The sequence below is a fragment of the Pogoniulus pusillus genome, chromosome 3 (assembly GCF_015220805.1).
Source record: "Pogoniulus pusillus isolate bPogPus1 chromosome 3, bPogPus1.pri, whole genome shotgun sequence".
Taxonomy (NCBI): Eukaryota; Metazoa; Chordata; class Aves; order Piciformes; family Lybiidae; genus Pogoniulus; species Pogoniulus pusillus.
In genome coordinates this window covers 6,789,651-6,814,571 of record NC_087266.1, presented here as the reverse complement: position 1 = coordinate 6,814,571, position 24,921 = coordinate 6,789,651, and the positions used below count along the sequence as shown (strand labels likewise).

Sequence of the window (24,921 nt, the reverse complement as noted above, 5' to 3'; positions counted from 1 at the left end):
CATTCTATGATTCTATGAAACACTGTGAATTCATACATTAACCCTCATTACCCACACCACAGAGCTGAAAGACAGAGATGGCTGAAGTTACTGGAGATGAAATCACAATCCAGGAGGCAAAGGGACTCTGCTCACCCAGATAAGCCCAAACTTAGAGAAAATAGGATCTTTCCAGATAAGACTCCAGGCAGAGTACCCCTTGGCATGCTGGTCCCACAACATCCCTTCCCTGCAAGAGTGGCTGGCTTGCACACTTACATCTCCCTCCCACTTTGGCGTCTGAAGCACTTCTGGATTGCTCTGCATGTGGGTGGATGTGGGGAGGGATGGGCAAAGGAGGAATCACAGGCTAAAGGGGAGTGAAGAGACAAGTCTAGAAAGAATAAGTGAAACAGAAAAATAATCCCCAGTATAAATCCCTTTGAAGTAATATACCAGAGTGGGCTGACATTGCTGGATACCACACAGTTATACTCCTTTAAATCAAAGCAATGTGACAGAGCAAATGTATTTTATCTCAACTAGGAGACATTGTCCTGAGGCTAATAACAGCTGGGTACACTCAGGTGTTCAAGATCTTGACACACAATCCTGAAAGAAAAGCATTTTGGTTACACAAAAAAAAAAAAAAGACTGCATTAGCAGCTTCTTAAATACATACATACCTGGAGATGTTTCTTCAGGATACAGCTAAAAGGAGATGGCATGAGCCAGGCAGCCCAGGCTTCTGGGGGGATGAAACACTCACAGCTGCTCATCTCTTGCATTCCCCCAATTTTACACAAAACCATTTAGACTACCACCACTTACAATCATAATCAACCAGGTTACAAGAGACCTCCGAGATCATCCAGTCCAACCTAGCACCCAGCCCTAGCCAGTCAACTAGACCATGGCACTAAGTGCCTCAGCCAGGCTTTTCTTCAACACCTCCAGAGACAGTGACTCCACCACCTCCCTGGGCAGCCCATTCCAATGCCAATCACTCTCTCTGGCAACAACTTCCTCCTAACATCCACCCTAGACCTCCCCTGGCACAACTTGAGACTGTGTCCCCTTGTTCTGTTGCTGGGTGCCTGGCAGAAGAGACCAACCCCCACCTGGCTACATCCTCCCTTCAGGTAATTGTAGACAGCAATGAGGTCACCCCTGAGCCTCCTCTTCTCCAGGCTGCACACCTCCAGCTCCCTCAGCCTCTCCTCACAGGGCTGTGCTCCAGGCCCCTCACCAGCTTTGTCACTCTTCTCTGGACACATTCCAGTATCTCAACATCTCTCTTGAATAGAGGAGCCCAGAACTGGACACAGCACTCAAGGTGTGACCTGACCAGTGCTGAGTACAGGGGCAGAATAACCTCCCTTGTCCTGCTGGCCACACTGTTGCTGATACAGGCCAGGATGCCATTGGCTCTCTTGGCCACCTGGGCACACTGCTGCCTCATCTTCAGCTACTATCTACCAGTGCCCCCAGGTCCCTTTCTGCCTGACTGCTCTCAGCCACTCTGTCCCCAGCCTGTAAGCTGCTTGGGGTTGTTGTGGCCAAAGAGCAGAACCCTGCACTTGGCCTTGTTAATTCTCATCCCATTGGCCTCTGCCCACCTGTCAGGGTCCCTCTGAAGGGCCCTCCTACCCTCCAACAGGTCCACACCTGCTCCTAGCTTGGTGTCATCTGTAAACTTACTGATGCAGGATTCAATCCCCTTGTCCAGATCATCAATAAAGATATTGAACAAGACTGGGCTCAGCACTGATCCTTGGGGAGCCACTAGTGACAGCTGCCAACTGGATGTGGCACCATTCACCACCATTCTCTGGGCCTGACCCTCCAGCCAGTTCTTGCCTTGTTCTTTAACAAAATGGGCAGTCTACCCAAAACCATAATTTGCAATTCAAACCTCAACATAAGGTATTTTCATTCAGTAAAACACTGAATTCCCTCTTCACATTTCCATTTGCCATTTATTGCAAACACAAATGGAGCCTTACTGCCCATCAGCACAGCATGCTCCTACTAAGTATGAAGCAATGCACAAATACTAGCTTCTACTGCACAGCAAATTGCCATTAGTTCTAAACAAATAATTCTCATGTCTAACAGAGCCCATCTAAAGCAAATACTTCTCTAGAAGTACTACATTTGCTTCTAGCCCACTCTATACAATATACTACATTGAAATTGGCTATCCAGGACTGTACCACAAATCAGAGAACAGATCAATTTTTGGGGTATGTTAGTACAGGTAAAAAAGTTAAAGATCACAACTGGAAGTGCAGAATATATGATTTTTTTTTTGCTTTTATGATGACTGCTTGCAGGGCAGGTCCCACACTGCTCTTGAGATTGTACTCTCCCCTATGCAACAATCATCGTATCACACAGTATCACAAAGATTGGAAGAGACCTCACAGATCATCAAGTCCAACCCTTTACCACAGAGCTCAAGGCTAGACCATGGCACCAAGTGCCACCTCCAATCCTGCCTTGAACAGCCCCAGGGACGGCGACTCCACCACCTCCCCGGGCAGCCCATTCCAGTGCCCAATGACTCTCTCAGTGAAGAACTTTCTCCTCACCTCCAGCCTAAATTTCCCCTGGCACAGCCTGAGGCTGTGTCCTCTCGTTCTGGTGCTGGCCACCTGAGAGAAGAGAGCAACCTCCTCCTGGCCACAACCTCCCTTCAGGTAGTTGTAGACAGCAATAAGATCTCCCCTGAGCCTCCTCTTCTCCAGGCTAACCAATCCCAGCTCCCTCAGCCTCTCCTCGTAGGGCTGTGCTCAAGGCCTCTCCCCAGCCTCGTCGCCCTTCTCTGGACACGCTCAAGCATCTCAGTGTCCTTCCTAAACTGGAGGGCCCAGAACTGAACACAGCACTCAAGGTGTGGTCTAACCAGTGCAGAGTACAGGGGCAGAATGACCTCCCTGCTCCTGCTGACCACACCATTCCTGATGCAGGCCAGGATGCCACTGGCTCTCTTGGCCACCTGGGCACACTGCTGGCTCATGTTCAGGCAGGTATCAATCAGTACCCCCAGATCCCTCTCTGTCTGGCTGCTCTCCAGCCACTCCGACCCCAGCCTGTATCTCTGCATGGGGTTGTTGTGGCCAAAGTGCAGCAACCTGCACTTGGAGCTATTGAACCCCATCCCATTGGACTCTGCCCATCTGTCCAGGCGGTCAAGGTCCTGCTGCAGAGCCCTTCTGCCCTCCAACCCAGCCACATCTGCCCCCAGCTTGGTGTCATCTGCAAACTTGCTGATGACTGACTCATGTCCTTGTCCTAAAGCAGCACTGAAAGACCAAATCCACCCATTCTGCAAAACTATGTGCAAGGATCTTTTGCAGGTGCATCATCTCAAGACTTAACTTTGAAAGCAGATCCACAAAGTCACTTATTCCCCCTCTGAAAAGAGGTTTGCAACAACACAAATAGTTTTGCCGCGGCAAAGAACAGGCAAGTTCCAGCTCTGAGCCAGCTTTTCAAGCTACTCTGTTCTCCAGTATATTTAGTTTCTTTCCAAGGGAAGAGGATTCATAGAATCAATCAGGGTTGGAAAGGACCACAAGGATCATCTAGTTCCACCTCCCCTACCCTTCTTCACTGTTAATGTGTGCGGCTGCTCCCATAGTACAAGCACCTCCGTCTCTGCAATGGTCATGTGCAGGACAAGCTAAACTGAGCCAACTTGAACAGGAAACGTGTGATAAAATGGAAAAGAGAAGCTGCTTTGGTGGTTAAAAGAAGGTAACCAGGCTTGCAAAACTGGCTTCATCTGGACTGGCGTATTTGCTTAGCTGGCAGTACTCTGAATTGCTACAGATGATGGTGAAAGGAACCACATGAAAAAACGTGGTTTAAAGAAAAAGTGATTTAAAGAAGGCATGAGGCGGTTTCAGGTCAGCAAAAACAAAGTTACAAGTTAAAAATACAGGGGAAAGAAGAGAAGCACAGAAAGGTACAGGATGAATCTGGCATAAAAATATGTGGGCAGATGCTGCTGGAGCACCAAAGCACAAGAGCCTGGCCGGCAGCACTGCAGAGAGGAGCAGCCATGCCCAGTGCAGCAAAACAAGAGCAGGAGGAAAACAGCCCACAGGGGATGAGAGAAATAAAAAACGGGAAGAAAGAAAAATTCCCTGACCCTGGAAGGACACCTGCCAGCTACCTACAGAGTCAAAGTCAAATTCTACCTCTGTCAAAACCTAAAAAATACTCTGCTTTTAAAACTGCAGAGGAGATGTGTATTCTGTTGAGACTCTGCTTTGAATCTGGGAATCTGAATTCAAATGCTAGGCACAAGTCGGGCTCAAGTGCAAATCTCAGTGCCAGTCACTACACCCCCAGTGAACACAGCCCTCTCTAAGAAAACACCCATTCACTGTCAAAAGCACTAAACAACCCAAGACAATCAGGGAAAATTAGGTATTAAGTGTCAAGTATCTCATTTGTGCTACAATGCAAGGGGACAGGTTCGAGCATTGTTTTGGCATAGAAAAGTAGGTTGGCTTGTGGCAAGGACAAGTGCTCTACACAAAACAAACAAAAAAACCCTTCCACAACTCCCCCTTTGGAGTGAAAAACTTCACCTCCAGTGGAAAAATCCAAGTTTTCACTCTAGGCATGCTAATCCTCTGCTTTGGTTCACAGCTCTATTTCTGCTGCTCTGCAGTAGCCTCACATACTGCCTGGGGTTACAGCTGGCAGCTCCAAGTTCTCAAATTGGTTTGAGTTTCTTTTCCTGGCAACTAATAACTTCTCTTCCTTCTCCCATAAAATTGGCTAAACAGCAAGTGAAATTTCCCAAGTACTATATGAGAGTTGCAGATAATGAGGATCAGACAGGAAGAACCATGTTTGCATTTACTTGTACATTTATTACACTTAAACAGTCAGAGGAGGTAGTGTACACTCTTTTGAGTGGGTCTGTGTCATAGAATCCACCAGGTTGGAAGAGACTTCCAAGACCATCCAGTCCAACCTAGCACCCAGCCCTACCCAATCAACTAGACCATGGCACTAAGTGCCTCACCCAGGCTTTTCTTGAACACCTCCAGGGATGGCAACTCCACCATCTCCCTGGGCAGCCCATTCCAAAGGCAAACCACTTTCTCTGTGTCCTCTGATGTCTGCCCCAAAGCCAGCAAAGTAAGATCCAAGCAAGGTCACAAACATCATCCCCTTCACCCTCAACACAATTGCACTGTTGGCAATTGTCCAGCTGTGAAAAACAAATAGGGATTAAGAAGCCAAAATTAATTATATAATATTGCATCAAACTAAGTTACTCATCTTGCCATTACAACTACTAAAAAATCAAACATGAAACTAGCTCAAACAGAGAATCAACCAGGTTGGAAGAGACTTCCAGGATCATCCAGTCCAACCTAGCACCCAGCCCTAGCCAATTAGCTAAACCATGATACTAAGTGCCTTTTCTTCAACACCTCCAGGGATGGCGACTCCACCACCTCCCTGGGCAGCCCATTCCAATGCCAATCACTCTCTCTGACAACAACTTCCTCCTAACATCCAGCCTAGACCACTCCTGGCACAACTTGAGACTGTGTCCCCTTGTTCTGTTGCTGGTTGCCTGGCAGAAGAGACCAACCCCCACCTGGCTGCAGCCTCTTTTCAGGTAGCTGTAGAGGGCAATAAGGACTCCTTTGAGCCTCCTCATCTCCAGAAATTCTCTCAAACTTAATTTAATATTTTGCTGGCAGTAACTGAGCCAGGAATGCTGTGAATATCAAATATACACTATTTTTCCTATTGCTCTAAGTTGGAAAGCTCCTGCACAGCAAAAATTCCAGTAGTTGATACTTATCTAGGAATTTTTCCAGCTTAAAACCTCTTCTTAAAACCTCTCCTCTCTTTACTCCAGAGGACAGCCCCAACCAAAGCCTTGCCAACTGGCAGCTTCACTGTTCACGCAGGTCATTCATGTGAAGAACTGTCTTAATCCCTGCTGGCAAGGGAAATCTTTCCCGAAATAGTACATCAGTGAAGTCTTCTAAACCCCCAAAAAGTCCCTTCAAGATTCATCATATCTCAGCTATTGCAGCTGTCTCTTTCTGACCCTGACAGATCTCCATTTAAAAGCACAAAACAGACCCAACTAACTCTCACTAAAGGACAATCTTCCCAATTCGCATCTTCAGGGTTTCCCATTGTTCTCACTTCCCTGGTTCCCCAACTCCTTCTTACTTGTCACATTTACTTTACAACCTAACCCCGTCCTCCTAATTACTCTCAATGCCTGGAACACAGCCCTGTGAGAAGAGGCTGAGTGAGCTGGGGGTTGCAGCCTGAAGAAGAGGAGGCTCAGGGCTGACCTCATTGCTATCTACAACTACCTGAAGGGAAGCTGTAGCCAGGTGGGGTTGGTCTCTTCTGCCAAGCAACCAGCAACAGAACAAGGGGACACAGTCTCAAGTTGTGCTGGGGAAAGTATAGGCTGGATGTTAGGAGGAAGTTGTTGGCAGAGAGAGTGATTGGCATTGGAATGGGCTGCCCAGGGAGGTGGTGGAGTCACTATCCCTGGAGGTGTTGAAGAAGAGCCTGGCTGAGGCACTTAGTGCCATGGTCTAGCTGATTGGACAGGGCTGGGTGATAGGTTGGACTGGATGATTCAGAAGTCTCTTAGTGCCAGTTGATTGGATGGGACCAGATGATAGGTTAGACTGGATGATCTCGGAGGTCTCTTCCAACCTGGTTGATGCTATGATTCTATATTCTGAAGACATGCAACAAGATTTCTTCTCAAAAACTACTTCTGTTACCTGGCCTTTCCCCACCTGTTTGTGACCATGACCTGTTGTCATCCACCATAAAGTGCTAAGCTCTGCCCGGTGGAAGCTTGAGTTTTGTACTTGCACGGTTATTAAGGAGACAACAACAGGCCACAGTGTAGCAACAGGCTGAAAAAGAGATTCTGCTTGGTAGGCCACCCTTAAAGCAGCAAGTCTCCCATCTGGAGGCTTATCAAACAGAAATGTCACGCTCTTACTCCCATGCCACTCATTCTCATCCGAGTCTGATCCACACAGATAACAACTCTCCCTCACTGGCTCCATCAGGCTGTGCTGCTGATGGCGAGCTGAAAGCATGTGGTTTGGTTGGGTTGTTGTTTTTTTTGGCAAAGAGCAGTAAAGCAGGGAATTATGAGAAGAATTATGAAGCATCATATGATGTGCCCTTGATATTGACAGGGATTTCTGCGACTGTTCTGCCACTCCCACGCAAAAGCAGAAGTGTGATGGAAAGTATCTTTACTTTCCCAGAACAGCCAAAATAGCCATTAAGAGCTTGCCCTTTGCTAGTGAACAAATGACCCCAATCACACCCTGAGGCACACAGGGACCCACTTTACGGTTAGGATAAGATGACATACGGTCCTTTTGAAAACCAGAATTGGAGAGCAAAATGTTAGAGCCTTGGACAGAGCCCTCAAATGGCAAACAAGCTACACAAAGTACCCTGTACATCAGCCCCAACAACGCACATCTCTTGTATGGGATAAATCCAGCTAGCTCCAGTGCACATTGTGGTCTTTCAGTATCTGAAGGGGGCCTACAGAAAAGCTGGAGAGGGACTTTTTAGGCATTCAGGGAGTAACAAGACTAGGGGGGAATGGAGCAAAGCTGGAGGTGGGGAGGTTCAGGCTGGACATGAAAAGGAAGTTCTTCACCATGAGGGTGGTGAGAGCCTGGAATGGGATTCCCAGGGAGGTGGTTGAGGTCCCATCCCTGGAAGTGTTTAAGGCCAGGCTGGATGAGGCTCTGGCCAGCCTGATCTAGGGTAGGCTGTCCCTGCCCATGGCAGAGGGGTTGGAACTTGATGTTCCTTGTGGTCCCTTCCAACTCTGACTGATTCTATGGTTAGGGCTGGGTGATAGGTTGGACTGGATGATCTTGGAGGTCTCTTCCAACCTGGTTGATTCTATGATTCTACATCATGACACATATTAAGACTCGATTAATACCTCTGCCCTTTAAAAAGGGCACACAAATTACAACCCCTTCTTTCCCAAAGATAGATGTTGATTTCAGGAAGGCATTCTTGGTAACAACTCATTTCCCAAATCACAGCAATTGCCTTGTCCATCTGGAAGATGCATTTGCTTTATCTGAAGGAAAAAAGGTGCCATTAGCAACATCTGACCTAGTAGCCAGCAAAGCTATTTGCATACTGAACATATTTTTTCTGCACAGCCCTGCTTGAATCCCTGTAACACCTTCCCAAAGTGCCATTAACATGCAAATGAAAAAGTTCACACTACTCCTTCCCAAGGTCCTACTCAAGACTGTACACAATTCAAGTCATAAGCTAAGGTAATGAGAGGATCAAAACAAGACAGACTGGTTACATGCCATGGTAATGCTTGCAAATCAGTCTCTCCTCTAATTATCACAGTACTTCCAGGAGAAATCAATTACAACAATATGGATGAATGGCAACCTAAAACTGATAAATGCATTGGATGAAATGATGCTGTTGTCAATACATGTATTTAACAGGGGGTAAAGTCTACCCAAATGTAGAAGAGATGCAGATTTAAACATCTAGAAAGACCAGAATCCTGGACATAACATCCCAGCAGTATAAATTTATCCATCAGGCTACAACTATAGTTTGTGTTTTGGTTTTATTGCAAAGATTGGTGTAAGCATACAGCCAGGCAGGAGGCCAAGCCTCAAACTGTGCTTATTGACTACTGAGGTTTCCATTAGCCTAGAGTGCTCTAAACAGAAATAATGGTTTGCCCACACCAAGCCTAAAGATGATACACTGCAACCTCTTGCCACTCCAGCCAAACTTGGGACAAGTGTGGCCAAACAGGCATCTGAATTCAACAAGCTTGCCTCTCTTTAAAGCAAGCTTTTGCAATCCTCTAGCCTGGCCAACAGGCTCAAAAGCTACTGATGGAAAGACTGTTTCAACAAAATGACAAAGACAACACAATTGTGACCAACAGGCAAGCTGGGATGAGCCCCAAATTAGCACCCACAATGTAACTGTGGGGCAGATCTCCACACTTTTTGTTTGCTTGCATCTGGCTGGTTGCTCAGGTCACTTAATGCCTGTCAACTAAGAGGACAGGGTTCTGCACTTTGGCCACAACAACCCCAAGCAGCGCTATAGTATGGGGACTGAGTGGCTGGAGAGCAGCCAGGAGGAAAGGGACCTGGGGGTACTGATAGATAGTAGCTGAAGATGAAGCAGCAGTGTGCCCAGGTGGCCAAGAGAGCCAATGGCATCCTGGCCTGCATCAGGAACAGTGTGGCCAGTAGGATGAGGAAGGTTATTCTTTCCCTGTACTCAGCACTGGTCAGGCCACACCTTGAGTACTGTGTCCAGTTCTGGGCCCCTCAATTCAAGAAAGATGTTGAGGTGCTGGAACATGTCCAGAGAAGGGCAACAAAGATAGTGAGGGGCCTGGAGCACAAATCCTATGAGGAGAGGTTGAGGGAGCTAGGCCTGTTTAGCCTGGAGAAGAGGAGGCTCAGGGGTGATCTTATTACTGTCTACAACTACCTGAAGGGGCATTGTAGCCAGGTGGGGGGTGGCCTCTTCTCCCAGGCAACCAGCAATAGAACAAGGGGACACAGTCTCAAGTTGTGGCAGGGTAGGTCTAGGCTGGATATTAGGAAGAAGTTCTTCACAGAGAGAGTGATTTCCCATTGGAATGGGCTGCCCAGGGAGGTGGTGGAGGCACCATCCCTGGGGGTCTTCAAGAAAAGCCTGGCTGAGGCACTTAGTGCCATGGTCTGGTTGATTGGTTAGGGCTGGGTGCTAGGTTGGACTGGATGATCTTGGAGGTCTCTTCCAACCTGGTTGATTTTATGATTCTATGACATGTAGCAGCTATGCATTTCTTCTCCAGATGTTCCTGTCATAGCTTCCCATTGTAGCTACTCATTTGTGTTACCCAGCTTCTGCACCTCTATCTTGGTTTTCAGTGGTTCTGAGCCCTTAAAGCTTCAGCACTCAGCCACCAAAGTGCTCAAAACCTCTCTAACATACGTTCCCAAATTGGACACAAAAGTTGATGAACCTCATCTTCATAAAGGATTTGCTAACTTGAGCTTTGTGGGTGCCTCTGTTTACTGCACAGGGTTTAATAGGACTTCAGTGTCAAAGTAAGTTCTCAGACCCACAGAATTATAGGATGGCTTTGGTTGGAAGGGACCTTCAAAGGTTAATTCAATTCTCAAGTTATCTGGATTATACTTTCAAATCTATTGGATGTAGAAAGCAGAGTCCAAGTGGCTGTGCCTGTTTTACCTCCCTAGGAGGACGTTACACAGACACCCACACCAGCCTGAGAAACCACTGAAATCACATTGTTGTACCACAGTACTTGAATGAAGAAATGCACACATTCTGCAAGAAAGGAACCCATGGGAGCTAGCAAAGCTCTTTTCTGCTCAACTGGAATTGAGCCAATATCCCAGCACCATGGGACAGCAACAAAAATGTCATGTTTCACATGAGAGTCACTTGATCTCTAGAAGTTGCTGATCACATCAAAGCCAAAAATCACAATTCTAGTGGTGTCATTTTGTCTCCCTATTTCCCTGCCCTCCAGTGCTTGCAGTGTTGCCTCTGTTTTCTACCCTCTCACATATAGCTGCCAGCTGCACTGCAATATCCATCAGGCAGCACCTCACTGATAGCTGGTGGCTGCTAAGGCAATATTTACACTATGGTTAGCATCACAGTTTATACAATTCCTTGGAGCTCTTCCAAAGGAAAAGCCCCACGTAAATTGAAGTTATTATTGTCATCTACAGGCTAGGTCCTGTTAAGAATTTGCCAGCCCTCACTGTGGAGACTGTGGATGTTTGAAATACCAATCAACATTGAGTAATAAACTTCATTACCATTGCCTGTAACACTTTCATTCAGCAGCATACAATAAATCACTGATGAATATTCAAGGCATCCCTCTGAGGTTATCTCCATTTTACAGAAGGAGGCAACCAAGGAACAGAAAGTTTAGAAGTGACTTGCCTATAAACACAAAACAGATGCAGAATTCAATTGTCTTGCCTTCAAGTGTGAAAATGGCTTCTTAGACCAAACTATGAAGAGTAGAGATTGGTTTGTGATGAATTTAAGGAGCCTGCCATTCCCCCAAATCACTAATGGGTATTCCCCTCAAGTTACACCACTTAGGTTACAACTGCAGATTCTCACAGTATAAAGTAGAGGCCAATAAATAAAAGCCCAAAGACCTAATTGTGGATAATAAAATCCAATCTCTACATCAAATACAGTCATAAATCTTAAAGACTCAAAGTCTGCATCATAGCAAGGACCAGGAATGCATCAACGCTCCAGAGTCTCGGACACAGATAGAACTGAATTCATTAGCTAAGCATCACTCAACACTGCCCAGGAGATTTTATTTTAAAGCCTTTGCCTCTATCTCCAAGAATTTATGTCATCAAGCAAAATAAGGAATATTGAGAAAGACATGTTAATTCCCCCAAATCACTAACGGGTATCCTCCCCAAGTTACAACACTTAGGTTACAGCAACACCCGCAGATTGCAGACAACTGCAGATTCGCACAGTATGAAGTAGAGGCTAACAAATAAAAGCCACATTCCCAAAGACCTAATTGTGGATAACAAAATCCCATCTCTACATCAAATACAGTCATAAATCTTAAGGACTCAAAGTCTGCATCATAGCAAGGACCAGGAATGCACCAACGCTCCAGAGTATCGGACACAGATAGAACTAAATTCATTAACTAAGCATCACTCAACACTGCCCAGGAGATTTTATTTTAGAATCATAGAATCAACCAGGTTGGAAGAGACCTCCAAGATCATCCAGTCCAACCTAGCACCCAGCCCTAACCAATCAACCAGACCATGGCACTAAGTGCCTCAGCCAGGCTTTTCTTGAAGACCCCCAGGGATGGTGCCTCCACCACCTCCCTGGGCAGCCCATTCCAATGCCAGTCACTCTAACTGTGAAGAACTTCTTCCTAATATCCAGCCTATACCTACCCTGGCACAACTTGAGACTGTGTCCCCTTGTTCTGTTGCTGGTTGCCTGGGAGAAGAGGCCACCCCCCACCTGGCTACAATGCCCCTTCAGGTAGTTGCAGACAGTAATAAGATCACCCCTGAGCCTCCTCTTCTCCAGGCTAAACAGGCCCAGCTCCCTCAACCTTTCCTCATAGGATTTGTGCTCCAGGCCCCTCACTATCTTTGTTGCCCTTCTCTGGACATGTTCCAGCACCTCAACATCTTTCTTGAATTGAGGGGCCCAGAACTGGACACAGTACTCAAGGTGTGGTCTGACCAGTGCTGAGTACAGGGAAAGAATAACCTTCCTCATCCTACTGACCACACTGTTCCGGATGCAGGAACATCAGGAAAGCCTTTGCCTCTATCTCCAAGAATTGATGTCATCAAACAAATTAAGGAACATTGAGAAAGATGTGTTAATGAGGTGGAAAGAATTTTGATGTAGTTTCACAGGTTTTTCAGCAAGGAGCTTGACATTTAAAGGGGACAGTCTGGTTACTAACAGCTACTCTAGGAAGGGATGCTAAATGCTTGCTGCAGCAATGACTGACAGCTGCAGTAAACAAACAATAATTCATGCCAGGTTCTTCCTTTCTGTGGCAACTGCCTTTGTTAAACTGCAGAACTTAATGAGACCCTTCAATATTTATTCCACCATCGGCTTCTTTTATTGTAACAGAATTAGCCTTAGCCCACAAGGAATGTTTTTCTTGGTTATTTCGTTGTGCAAGTCAATACTCAAATTTGTTTTAAAGAAGCTTTCATTATTAAATGGCAGCTAAACCACCTGCATGGCTGCAAAATGAGCCTCCATGCACCATCCCCAAAAATGTATCCAAGCAAAAAAAGGTGAATTTTAAGATTAGCTTTAATCAAGCAGTTTCTCAGTCATGAAGCACAGGGGTGATCTTATTACTGTCTACAACTACCTGAAGGGACATTGTAGCCAGGTGGGGGGTGGCCTCTTCTCCCAGGCAACCAGCAATAGAACAAGGGGACACAGTCTCAAGTTGTGCCAGGGTAGGTATAGGCTGGATATTAGGAAGAAGTTCTTCACAGTTAGAGTGATTGGCATTGGAATGGGCTGCCCAGGGAGGTGGTGGAGGCACCGTCCCTGGAGGTGTTCAAGAGGAGATTGGATGAGGCACTTAGTGCCATGGTCTAGTTGACTGGCTAGGGCTGGGTGCTAGGTTGGACTGGATGATCTTGGAGGTCTCTTCCAACCTGGTTGATTCTATGATTCTATAAACAGATTACAGATAGCACTGGTATAAATGACATTTTCATTGACAATAGACTGAAGCCTTACTATGAGTATGGTGGTGGAAGCATCTAACCATGAAGCAGCTTGAAAGGGAACTTCAAAAACTCACAGAATGGTAGCAGTTGGAAGGAAGCCCTGGAGATTAGTTTGGCTTAGCCCCCTGTTAAAGCAGGTTTGCCTAAATCGGGTTCCACAGAATCATGTCCAGGCAGCTTTTGAAGGCATCCAGAGGAGACTCCACAACCTCTCTGGGCAGTCAGTTCCAGTGCTCCACCACCCTCAATGAAAAGTTTTCCTTGTATTTAAGCAGAACTCAGAGTTGGAGGAAGTTCTTCACAGAGAGAGTGATCTGCCTCTGGAATGCGCTGCCCAGGGAGGTGATGGAGTCACCATCCCTGGAGGTGGATGGTGCCATGGTCTAGTTGATTGGACAGGGCTGGGTGCTAGGCTGGACTGGATGATCTTGGAAGTCTCTTCCAACCTGGTTGATTCTATGATCATAGAGTTGTCACAATTCTTTGGAAGGGACCTCAAGCATCATCTAGTTCCAACCCCCCTGACAAGGGCAGAGACACCTCACACTAGATGAGGTTGCTCAGAGCCCCATCCAGTCTGGTCTTTAAGACCTCCAGGGATGGGGCTTCCACCACCTCCTTTCAGCAACTTCTCATGTTCTAGTTTGTGCCTGTTGCTCCTAGTCCTATCACTGGACACCACTTTTAAGAGTCTGGTCCCACCTTCTTGACACCCACCCTTCAGATATTCATAAGCATTGATGTGATCAATTCCCTTTGCTATATTCAAATCTTCATTAGGAAGTTCAGGACTGGTCTGTAACAGAACAGGGGAATCTCAACCATCTCCAGCTCAGGGATGTCCAACACAACCAAATAGATACTTCTGACAAGCCATGCAATTTGAAGACCCTTTTGTCCAATGCTTCCTAGTGACATATAGGGACCAACTACCTGCACAGCTAAGTGCAAGACAGTTTTCCTACAGACCTGTGGCAACAGAACTGCTACAACAAACAAGTTTACTAGTAGGAGACATCCTGTATCAACAGAAATAGTTTCTAAGGTTCTCAAGCATAATAGAAATACTGAGAAGTATCCTAGGATGACAACATGACCACATTTAAGTTTGTTTTCCAGTGTTGGGGGAGGAGCAAAACAAACTTCACAGCTTTATTTTAGTGACTCTTACAAAGACACAGATGTTTCTGCACTGAACATGTATTACATCCCTGCAAGAGATGGTCAGGGCATGCCACCAGCCAACACCAGCTCACAACACAACAGGATTCCTACAGATACCACAAAACAGTTTCAACCAAGCAGCATGCTTATGCCTCCCTCTCCTAAACAGGTCAAGCAGAAATCTTATAGCCCAGAGTTCAGAGTTGGACTTCAGGCTTGCAGTTTTGTCTGATGCAATTGAAGAGTTAACAGAAAGATGGGTTTGTTGGGGGGGGGGGGTATCTATGTGCCCACGCACACAGATTCCTCTACCTATCAGAACAAAAAGTTGCTACCATATTCTAGAAATGTGAATACTGCTGCTTTGATATAATGGACACAGTTCCCTTTTTAGAAGGAACAAATTGTTCAGAACAAGGACAAACGCAATAGAGAAATCAGGCACCGACTCTGCTTCTGCTGGTTCAAGCTTCTGGTACATGCAGCTTGGATACAGTTTTGCAGTGTTATTTTTCTTTTGCTAGACCAAATATTGTTCAATAATCCCTCCACAACTACTTAATGCTCTCCCCAGCAGGGATTTTTCTTGCCAGATACAGGAGAAATTAGAGGGTGCCACAGCCTTCTGTTGGGTACAGAGAGCAGGGAGCTATCACCCACATGGCTGGGCTAAGAGAAATCCTGAAGACATTCACTTCACCCAAGTGCATTTTAGAAGGAAAATGTGGAATTCATCGTGAATTGTTTAAACAACCCTCTTAAAGTGAAAGCATTTTGCTGCAGTTATGCCACAGAAACACAGAATAGAGGAGCAGAGCCCAAACCCATCACCAAATGGGTTCAGCTTACAGCTATGCTGCCAGTCAACCAGGAGATGGAACCTCATGCTGAAATCAGCCATCCTGGGGGCTTCAGCAGTTCAGACAAAGAAATTCCAAACTTCCCTTATGCTCTTAATGAAAGCTACACATTATGCCATAGATCATAGAATCAACCAGGTTGGAAGAGACCTCCAAGATCATCCAGTCCAACCTAGCACCCAGCCCTAGCCAGTCAACTAGACCATGGCACTAAGTGCCTCAGCCAGGCTTTGCTTCAACACCTCCAGGGACAGCAACTCCACCACCTCCCTGGGCAGCCCATTCCAATGCCAATCACTCTCTCTGTGAAGAACTTCCTCCTAACATCCAGCCTAGACCTCCCTCAGCAAAACTTGATATTGTGTCCCCTTGTTCTGTTGCTGGTTGCCTGGCAGAAGAGACCAACCCCCACCTGGCTACAGCCTCCCTTCAGGTAGTTGTAGACAGCAATGAGGTCACCCCTGAGCCTCCTCTTCTCCAGGCTGCAGACCCCCAGCTGCCTCAGCCTCTCCTCACAGGGCTGTGCTCCAGGCCCCTCACCAGCTTTGTCATCCTCCTCTGGACACATTGGGATACTGAAATGGAATAAGGTATCCCCAAAACCTTCTCTTCTCCAGGCTGAATGGCCCCAATTGTTTCAGCCTGTCTTCATAGGACAAGTGCTTCAGCCCTCTGATCACCTTTGTGGCCCTTGTCTGGACCCACTCTAGCAGGTCCACATCTCTGTCATGTTGGAGGTCTTATAGCTAGACAGAGTACCCCAGGTGAGGTCTCACCAGAGCAGAACAGAGGGGCAGAACCACCTTCCTCAATCTGCTGGCCACACTCCTTTTGATGCAGCCCAAGATGCAGTTTGCTTTCTGGGGTGCAAGTGCAGATTGCTGGCTCATGTCCAGCTTGTCATCCACCAGTAACTCCAAGTCCTTTTCTGCAGGGCACAGAGGTGAGGCTGACAGGTTGGTAATTTCCAGAGACCTCTTTTTTACCCCTTTTTCAAAATAGGTGCAATGTTTCCTTGCTTCCACTGTTCAGGGACTTCACCTGACTGCCAGGGCTTTGCAAATATTATGCAGAATGACTGTGCAACTTTATCAGCTCATTCCAATTGCACCAGGAACTTCAGGGAAGATGCAAGAATTAAAAGGCTGATGTTATTTCTCTTCACCTTTTTCCTTATAAACAAAAACAAACTGACAACCCCCAAGCAATTTCAGACCACCTGATTCTCACCTCCAAAGATTACTCGCCTCAAGATGGAATAATCTGATGTCTCCAGTAAACTACAAGGGATACCAAATGAGTCAGGATTTTTTTGTTCAACTCCACATCTGTTTTTCAGGTATTTGACTTAGTAGTCATAAAGAAAGGAGAGGAGTTTAAAAAAAGGGATTATTTTTCCAAGTGCTGTCACCTCTGCTCAAGTTCAGCAGCCATTATAATGAAGCTTGACTATCCAGTGTTGGAGAACATGACATTTAGAACGCCTTCCTGCCACCAAACAGCGACAGAAAAATAAGACCACACAGCATGGAGATCCCCTAGGGGATTTTTTGAGGTCATTAACAAGAATTCAGGTTGTCCAAGAAATAAATTTATACACAAGCATATTTTTTTTTAAGCAAGGATGTTATTTTAAGTCAATATTCCCATGCTGCAGCCACAACTGTGATGAAAACACCATGCATTAGAGCCCAGAACCATAAGAGATGGCACCAAGGAGAACTTCTCACTAATTAGACATGAAGCTGGATTCCTTTAAAAAACTTGTTAGATAAAAAGCCTTGACTGATCTATTTTCCATTACTCTGCATTCAGGCAATGAAATTTAAATCACAGAGAAGTGCTAATGACTATTTTTCAAGTCAGCTTTTCATTACAGAAAGCATTCTTTGCCACACAGCAAAGTCCAAATCTCTTTTCTCATCCTGGCAACCCCTTTCACTTGTTCTTTGATCAGCCATAAGCTGAACGTTTGCATTCACCTACTCAGCTCAAGGTGTTGATCTACATCCTGAACATGGATCTAGGATTTTTTTTCTGGAGCACAGGTTTTTCTGGATCTCCCACCACATACCCACCATGGGGATGTGGACCAAAAGAGTGGCAAAAGAAATGAGAGGTTCACAGAATCACAGAATTAACCAGGTTGGAAAAGACCTTTGAGATCATTGAGTCCAATCTATCACCTAACATCTTCCAATTAACTAAACCATGGCACTAAGTGCCTCATGCAGTCTCCTTTTAAATACCTCCAGGGACAATGATTCCACCACCTTTCTGGGCAGCCCATTCCAACGGTCAATTACTTTCTGTGAAGAACTTCTTCCTAAAGCCCAGCCTAAACCTGCTCTGGCATTTGCCATTGGAATGGGCTGCCCAGGGAGGTGATGGAGTTGCCATCCCTGGAGGTGTTAAAAAAAAAGCCTGGCTGAGGCACTTAGTGCCATGGTCTCGTTGATTGGATAGGGCTGGGTGCTAGGTTGGACTGGATGATCTTGGAGGTCTCTTCCAACTTGGTTGATTCTATGAAAACACTCTGGAAAGCACATGGAAGTGACTGCTACTGCAGGATGCAAAAGTCTCACAGGCAAGATTCGTTTTCTTCACTGCTACCAAAACACAGCATTAAGGCCCAGCACCAACCCATGGGATGGTAGTTCCATGATGATTCCCTGTCACAAAACCCAGGCTGGATTTCAATAAAGAAATACTCCCACCTTAAATGCACATGTGCTGCCCTTGAAGTGATTGACTTTTTGCTTTAATCAGAAAAAGCAGAATGCAGTTTTTGGTAACTTCATTGCAGACAAGAGGGAGCTCAGAATAGCAATGGGCTGGGCTGCTGGGGCCATGCATTAAGTTACTCTCCCTGTGGAGAGCATCTTTAGCAGGACAGAGTTACCCAAACACTGCTTGGCTTCTGTACACTTTGGCACCTCTAATGCCTTTTTTTTCCCCTTTCCTTTTAAATCCACCCTGCTGTATACAGTCTTTTGAGAACCATGTGCAAGCTCTTTTTTGTTCATGCCAGCACAGCCCTTCCTCCTCTGCCCTTCTTCCTTTTCTCATTACTCTTTCCAAAGTCTAAAAGAAAACATTATTCAGATACTTAAAGATCACAGTTAACTTTTTAAAGTCCAGCACTACCTAAAAGAAAGCATTTCTGCTAAGAGGGAAAAGAACCCAAGCAGTAGCCTGTGGCCTTTAAAAGGACAGCAGTAGATTTCCATGAGGTTTTCTATATGGAGCAAAACAAGACCCCACAGAAGGTTTTCTCCTTCACATGAGTATTCCTTAATTATCTGAGGAAATTAATAGCTAAGCTAGTTTAGATAGGTAGTTTTCATTTTGTTTGAAGTATGTCAGGGAAAAGTGCACCTTTGCAGACAGAGAAGAGCTCAGCGTAGTAAGAATTGCCACTCCAGGAGAGGCGAGATGACAAACAGCAATTCAGTCTCAAGCTGTTCACAACCTAAATACCTGTCCCCCAGCTCAAAGCAACAAAGCTCTCTAATGATTTTTACCTACACAGGGTGAAATCAAATGACACTGCAACACAAATCTCACTAATTCCTTATTCAGGGCCAAGGTTTAATAGCACAGATTAGTTATGAAACTGCTGTAGCAGCAACAGACTTTAATGCGGTCTTGACTCTGACAATAATTTTAAGGGACAAGTTCATCCTTGTTCTGCCCTAATTAATTCAACATATTAGCACCAGAGGAATATTTGACTCAACCTTCCCCCCAGTTTAAATTCATGATTTAAGCACAGGCTGACCAAGAAGCACCAGGATTATATGACAAGCACGACAGATCAGTTGCTTCATGTTGTAAGAGTCATTAAAAATAAAGTGAGGATTTAGTTAGTTATTGACAGAATCACTGGGGGAGCAGGAAGCTAAATGACTTGCTGTAAAATGAAATTACAGAAACTGGAGAGTCAATCAAAACATTGCCTTAGGTCATCTCATCACTTCCAGCCAAAGCAGGGCTCTATTGCTGAGCATCCCTGCCCCAAGGGTTGACGTTTTTACTGTTGGAAACCCATCTGTAATACATAAGATTGTTTCATTGTCCCCTAATTCTCTTGCTGTCAAGTCTTGCAAGCATCCATGTGAACTTCCTAGTTTAAACAACTTCATCATGGGGAGGTATGCCCACCCTGTGCCACCTTCTGCATTCCTGCCATGCCAGCCACACTGTTTTAGTGAACCTCATGAACTTTTGCATTGCCTCAGTGGTGGTTTGGCAATACACAAGAACTTGCTCATAGCATACTCCCCACTCCTCTTTCTGTACTTGCCAAGAGCAAGGATTGCACTCAAACCATTGGCCTGGCCAGAAAAACACCCAAGGGCAAAATTCTCTACCACTGGAAAAGGAATTTATTCAGTTCAACTATGACTTCTTCTTTGGCTATATTTTATGTAAAAAAAAGGAAATGGCAACAACCTCATACCTCAGCAACAACAAACCCAGCTGCAGACACATGAGTCCAGGACACGTCCCAAAACCTAACAGAAGCAACTGTAATTGCCAGTTGAAGGATACCAGCTTGGCTGTCACAGTGAGGATCAAACAAGGGCAGCTCCAGAGCTAAAACCTTAGAAGCTTTGCAACTTGTGATGGAGAGCCCCAGTGCTCCAGCTCAGGCTGCAAGTGATATCTACCACCTGCAGCTGGGCTGGAGAAAAAGAGGAACGTATTGCCCAGGTCAGCAAAGACAGGAAAGCTCTTTCATGGGAAGGTGACAGAGGTTCAACTTTCTTGCAGACACGTTTCCTCTCCATTCCTATTTGGGAAGTAACTGATCGGTTCCCCTCAAAGAGCCTTCTTAGAATCATAGAACTGTTTTGGCTGGGATAAACTTTTCAGATCATCAAGTCCAACCAAAGATTATCAAGTCACAAATCAACCAAGCCCCTCAGCAGTACATCTACTAGTCTCTTCAATACCTTCAGAGATGGTGACACCACAACTGCCCTGGGCAGCCTCTTCTTATGCTTTATAACCCTTTTGGTAAAGATTTTTTTTCCAAATATCCAACCTAAACCTCCGGTGAAGCAACTTGAGGCCACTTCCTCTCATCACTTGTTACCTGGGAGAAAAGATTGACACACACTTGGCTACAACCTCCCTTCAGGTAGTTGCAGAGAATAACATCTCACCTCAGCCTCCTTTTCTCCAGGTTGAATAATCTCAGTTCTCTCAGCTGCTTAGAATCATAGAATCAACCAGGTTGGAAGAGACGAGGAGATGGAACCTCATGCTGAAACCAGCCATCCTGGGGGCCTCAGCAGTTCAGACAAAGAAATTCCAAACTTCCCTTATGCTCTTAATGAAAGTTACAAATTATGCATAGATCATAGAATCAACCAGGTTGGAAGACTCCTCCAAGATCATCCAGTCCAACCTAGCACCCAGCCCTAGCCAGTCAACTAGACCATGGCACTAAGTGCCTCAGCCAGACTTTGCTTCAACACCTCCAGGGACAGTGACTCCACCACCTCCCTGGGCAGCCCATTCCAATGCCAATCACTCTCTCTGCCAACAACTTCCTCCTAACATCCAGCCTAGACCTCTCCCAGCACAACTTGAGACTGTGTCCCCTTGTTCTGTTGCTGCTTGCCTGGCAGAAGAGACTGACTCCCACCTGGCTACAGCCTCTCTTCAGGTAGTTGTAGACAGCAATGAGGTCACCTTTGAGCCTCCTCTTCTTCAGGCTAAACACCCCCAGCTCCCTTGGCCTCTCCTCACAGAGCTGTGTTCCAGGCCCCTTACCAGCTCTGTCACCCTTCTCATAAGACTTGTGCTCTAGACTCCTCATTAGCTTCATTGCCCTTCTTTGAGCATGCTCCAGCACTTCAAAGTCCTTGTTGTGAAGAGCCCAAGCACAATATTTGAGGTCCACCCACCTTCTCACTTCAGTTGCCTCACCAGACCCCATGTCCAGGTTACAAAAACTTCACTGTCCTCTCATAGTTCAGCTTTAGGGCACAGGAGAAAACAGAAGCTTAAGAGACAGCAAGCCTGTCCCAACTATGGCTCTTCCCAATTCTCCTCATCTCACCAGCTTTTGGCACACACCCCCCACGAGGTTAAGAAACATCCCAGGGCAGCTTAAGCCTCCTTCTGCAGTAGTTCTGGGATGGGCAGTTTAAGACAGAGGCCTGGATGCTGATAAAGCCAATTCACAAGGGTGTGACTTCTGTCTTTGCTAAGAAGTTAGTCAATGGCATCAAACTTAACATGATTAAGAAAAGGATTAAAATAAAAGAAAAAAACACAACAGCCAACTGTATGAGGTATGACTACCAGGGCATCCAGTCCTGAATCCCCTTCAAGTCATTGCACATGAGCAAGAAAATGGAAGTGGGGAGAGGAAAGACCAGAGGAAATACTTAGAGATGCCTTCTTGGGACAGTCTCTCTGTTTCCAGCAACTGGCATCTTGGAGACCACTTGAATCACAGTAAATGCATACATTGCATTTAGATCTTTGCAAGATCAGGACTCAAATTACTCCAGAGGAAGGGCCCCTTAACTCCTCTGTGCTTTTTTCACAGCAGTCATTCATCTATTGAGCAATTTACAGCTTTTGGTCCATTTTTGTGTGTCTGTAATTCTGTTGCAGCAAGGCAAAATTTCATCTTACAATAGTGCAGGTTTCTGAGGTACATTTGGAATCCTCTTGTTGTAGTACAATATAGCTTGAAAATGCCAGCACAAATTGTCACAGATCTTTCTCAAGAAATGTAATAAATGTGGGGAAAATAGCAAAACAAGCATAAAGACAACACACAGTTGTAAAGACCTACATAGACATAAACATGAAAGCAGAATCAAAAGAGGCACAACACAAAAATGGCATTACTTAAATATAAAATGCCTGACTATGGCTTCCTTGCTTGTTCTTCCCAACTTCTGTGTCAATACATCTCAAAACAATTCCCAGGCTACTCTTTCAAACTATCACTTCATTTCCTATGCCTTCTCTCCGTACCTAACAAAATCACTGCTATAAAACTTCTTTTATAGCCATGATGGGAAACCCTCTATTAGATTATCCATTCCCTCCCTTGTAAAATAAAGAGCAAAATGCCATTCCAGGAAACAAGAACGTTTTTAGAAAGACCCAACAAACAAAGGCAACTTCTGCACACACTGTCGTTCTTCCCTTCTGAGTCAGTAACAAAGAGGAAGGAAGGAAAAACAGATTAAAACAAATCCAAGGAGGAGGTGTGGATGCAGCATGTTTGCTCCCCTGGAAGAGGGAAGGCTGCAAAGTATTGTGCATTGCATAAGGACAGCCCCACCACCGACCGCCTTAGTGTTTACAAACACTTTGATCGAACCAAACAGGGAGTTTCATTGTCCCCACTGCACTCATGTCACTTGTCCCCCCGTGCTGCGATTTCAGGCAGAGTCTGCCAGAGGACACACAGTACCAGTTACACAAGAGAAGCGCAGGAGCAAATTATGCAGCAGAGGGAAAGGAAAGAAAAAAAAAACTGCTGCACGCTTTTTCTACTCTCAGAACAGCCTCCGAGTCAGGATTAACTTTAAAGGACACCAAAAGATGCTAACAGATCGGAGGCAAGCAGGATCCCTCTGTGTGGATGCATTTCACTGCCACCAGCACAAAAGTAGATGTCTGGGGTCCACAAGCGCGATTGCAGCAATAACATAGTTGTAGAAGAGGACAAAACCTTCTGATCTTATGCACCAAGCAAAAAAAAAAAATCATCTCTTTAGTATCTTGCACTAATATCATAGCACCATTCAAATAGTGATCTGAACTGCACACCGCAAGCAGCGAGGGAAACAAATAAAGCAAACACCCACCCCACCCCCCCCCCCAAAAAAAAACCAGCCCACGCTGAAACGAAGCTCTGCTGGACCACAAAGTTTTGTTACAAGTTTAAAACTCACCTGATTTTGTATCTATGAATACAATAAAAGGGGAGAAGTCCAGAGTGAGAGCTGGGGAGCGGAAACAAACCATCAGGCTGCCCAATTGACAGCTTTTAAGATGTACACTCATGATATGATTTGGGAAAGAAAGCAGGACCAAGCACACAACCAGAACGGAGAGTCAGTTTGATTCCCGCCCCATCTCCCTTATGGGGAGGAGGAACGGAGGTGTCAAGACATAGAAGCCATACGACGCAGCAACCAGCGCCCCAAGATCCATCCTAGAGCACACCTCGCTTACTTCACTTCGTTTTTCCCCCGCAGGAGCCCTGTGTCTCGGAGGGGTTCAGCAGCACTTAGCGACAGCAATTAAAAAGCCATCTTATTTCCCGCTGTTACACAGTGCAGAAGACGAAGGGAAACGGGACAGGGCTCTCCCGCGGTGTCCGCCGTCGAGGACCGCGCTATTTCAGAGCGCCGGGAGCATCCCGGAGTTGTGGGAGTTCGGCGCTGGCTGCAGGACGCGCTGCGCGGCCGCGGAGCTGTCGCCGCGGCGGGGATACACACCTGCCAGCTGGGCCCGAGGAGAGGAGAGGGCAGCTCAGCTCCCCTGTTCTCTGGTTTATGGACGCTTGAGAGTTCCCCCCCCACCTCGCCCCGCCGCCTTTTTTTCCAGCAATGCCAGGGGAAAGCGGCGCAGCGCGGCTCGGCAGCGCTTCTCCCCGCTGGGTAACGCACAGTGTGGGGAAGAGACTCGGGAGATGGGAGGGGGTTGGGAAGGGATGTAAAAGGAGATGGGAAAACACACGCAAAAATAACGGAATACAGAACTCACCTGGTTTGGGATTTTTCCTCCCTCTCCACGACCATGAAACGAGGCGGGAGCCAGGAGCCGGTCACCGGCGATGGGAGAAGGCTGGCAACCCCGGGCCGCCCCACTACAGGGGCAGTGGGGCTGGGTGCGATGTAGTCCCCCACCCACCCAGGGAGAGGTGCTGGGCTGTCCCCGGCGCGACGCAGGCCCTCGCGGGTGGGTGCAAGTGAGCCCGCTCCCTCGGGGATGAGCGCTGGCCGCCTTCCCGACGCAGGGCAGCTCCTCGAGATGGGTGCAGCGGGGCTAGGCGCAAGGCAGTCCCGCTCGGGATGGGGGCTGAGCTCCCGTCCCTGTGCAGCGCAGCCTCTCGGGACAGGTCCTGAGGCACTCTTGGGCCAGGACAGGCCCCCACCCCGGTATGGGTACAGCGGAGTTTGGTGCAAGGCAACCCTCTTCGGAGATGAGTACAGGGCCACCCTTGGTGCAGGACAGCCCGCGCAGGCTGGCTCAGGATTAAGGCCGCCCCAGGCCGGTGCGAGGGGGCTAGAGCGGAGCGGCAGCAAAAGCAGCGCCCCCCCCGCCGTGGCCGGCAGCGGCAGCGGGAGGCGGCCCCGGCTGAGCACAATGAACGGCGGCGCGCCCCCGCGGCCGCCCGCTGGGCAATGACATCACCCCTCTCGCCCGCCGGGGCGGGGCGCAGGGGCCGCACCGCCTCTTCCCCATTGGCTGGCCGCCGCCGCCGCCAAGACCTCTGGGGCTTGTAGTTTTGCGAAGGGCGCAGCTAGGCTCCATCTCGCAGGCGGAGACTCGATTTCCCGGCAGAC

At 46.8% G+C, this 24,921-nt stretch overlaps 1 protein-coding gene across 2 annotated transcripts in view; it reads right to left on the bottom strand.

Annotated features, from left to right (window-relative positions):
* RAB30 (RAB30, member RAS oncogene family) overlaps positions 1-24,763 on the bottom strand; it is a 72,247-nt gene extending 47,484 nt beyond the window's left edge. For both annotated transcript variants that reach the window (XM_064169541.1, XM_064169550.1), the window contains exon 1: positions 24,119-24,763. The gene's annotated coding sequence lies outside the window, so the exon portion shown is untranslated. The remainder of the gene's footprint in view (positions 1-24,118) is intronic.
* Between the last annotated feature and the right edge of the window lie 158 nt (positions 24,764-24,921).